This window comes from Austrofundulus limnaeus, unplaced genomic scaffold, assembly GCF_001266775.1.
Source record: "Austrofundulus limnaeus strain Quisiro unplaced genomic scaffold, Austrofundulus_limnaeus-1.0 Scaffold18, whole genome shotgun sequence".
Lineage (NCBI taxonomy): Eukaryota > Metazoa > Chordata > Actinopteri > Cyprinodontiformes > Rivulidae > Austrofundulus > Austrofundulus limnaeus.
In genome coordinates, this window is record NW_013952420.1 from 91,932 (window position 1) to 94,132 (window position 2,201).

Sequence of the window (2,201 nt, forward strand, 5' to 3'; positions counted from 1 at the left end):
ATATTTAATTTGTAAATTAAATATTTAGTTTATAAACTATGACATTTATAAATGTATGAATCATATGGTGAAAAACTGACTTTGAAAAATAAATCTGTTCTTATAAAAGGCTAAATAAAACAAAAATACTGGTGGTAATTTTTGACTGTGTAACTTTACAAACGGCACCCCATAGTTTAAGCCCGTGGTGCGGGGGGAACACTTCTGCGGAGCAGAAGACCCATATTCACAAAAGCTCCGTTGTAAATTCAATACTTAGCTTGACATGCCTGGAACCACTGCTGAGGTAGATCCAAAACTGTTAGAACCAAAAATAAAGACACTTTTGGTTGATTGATGAGAACCAGTTGTAGGCACACCCAGGCTCAACAAATCCTGTAGCAAACTGGCCCTCAAACAGACCTRATGAAAACTCCCCAWRATGCTATAATTCTGTGGTCCACAAGGTCGACAGGATGCTGGAAACAACTTGAGCCAAAGTTGACTTGAATGAACGGGCTTGGACCCCAGTCGTAACTGGTTGCAGTTCTCATTTGTAAGTTAGAGTTGGACTAAATGAGTTCAGYTTAAGTTAAATAAGGAAACACTCATTTTAAAGCACAGAAACATGAAAAAATGAAAGCTGGAATTTGTCGAAGAAACTGAAAACAAGCTGAAGTTAAAAGCTGTCCTGTCCTGGTGTCCTCTGGAGATTAATAAATTTATTAATTTTATTAATCCCATTCAATTTTATCAGCTTTATAATTTTATAGAAATCAGATAAGAAGTATACAAATATTTTAGTGACAGACTGGTGAGCATTGGAACATAGCGGTTAATGGCCAATCTAGTAATAAAGGTCAGTCATTGGACTGTTTTGAATTTATTACCAAARAGAGAAGTGATCTCAGCTGAGCCTAAAACTGAACCTCTTAATTCCTTCAGCTGGTTAGGTTGGGGGCTAAATATATCCTGGCATTGTCTCTGAGTTTTCATTTGTTATTTTGAGTTTTCTTGTCCAAAAACACAGTTAAAATCCTGAAAGTTGTTTTAACAGATGTTCTCTATCAGAATCAGACTCAGCTTTAGAGAAAATAAAAACCTCTCATATGAATAAAGCTCATTCTGTACAGATAGCAGATCAAAACGGAGCATTTTCAGGAAGATGGTTTGTGTAACATGTTTACTGTTCCAGGGTTTTATAATAATTAAATCTGAAAGGAAGATATTCTTCCTTCTGTGTGGGTGCAGGTCGTTTTCCCAGCTTTCATTGACTGGAAGCCTTGATTACAAAGCAAACAAGAGACTTTGATTAATCTCCTTCACTTCTGTGTTTTACAACAAACTGTAGGAGAGAGAGCAGCCTGGCTGTCGCTTCAAAGCAAAGTGGGAGGAAGACGCGTTTAATGGGTTTTTCTTTCAGGCCTGCAGGCGAGAAACACTCACCAGGTCTCTGTGTGTCAGATTCAAACAACAGATTATTTTAATGTGTGTTAACTCTTTTTGTCACTATTTGTGTCCACACCTTAAGAAGATTTTCCAAAAACAAAATGGTATTTCATCAGTAATTCTWGAAACATAAAGGATCTGTGCAGTTTAAATGAAGTGGTCACAGGATTAACAAACAAGTTAACCTTCACAGGTTACAGTGGATTATTTCTGCTGTAATTATTTAGATTATTTATGTGTTAGGTATTACTTGTATATTAGCTGGGTGGTAAAGGTTTAGTTTGGTCTGCTGTGGAGTTTGTTGATTCTGGAAGAACTGCTGAGTCATCAGGACTTTTTTTCCCTGCTGGAATAACTAAATAAAACTAATGGAGCCCATTCAGTCACATTGGATTTAAAAAAATTAATGCGTGGCTAAGAGATAACTTGTGGTCAGGAGGTAATTTTGAGTAGCCTTATGAGAGATAAACACACAGTTTTTGTTGAATTTATTTTGTTTGATGTTTATTCCAAAGAGTTTACCTCCATGCTTGAATTTAAATGGGTCATCTTTTAGTAGGGCTGGTCCATAATTCTATAACAATATATCACGATYGTCTRGTGTTTGATATCAATAGAAAACACATCCCATAATATATTGATAATTTCACTAGTTATTAACTGCTAACAGTTGATAAGTTTCTGATAAAATAAGCTAGAACCTTTCAGCTAGACAACACTGAAGCTTCATTAACGCATGACAAATGTCCTCTAAAGAAAGAATAACTTGTAAC

The 2,201-nt window shown here is 35.7% G+C and overlaps 1 long non-coding RNA gene across 1 annotated transcript in view; it reads left to right on the forward strand.

The window, feature by feature from the left end:
- LOC106514197 (uncharacterized) overlaps positions 1–2,201 on the forward strand; it is a 10,186-nt gene that overhangs the window by 4,706 nt on the left and 3,279 nt on the right. The window lies entirely within an intron of this gene.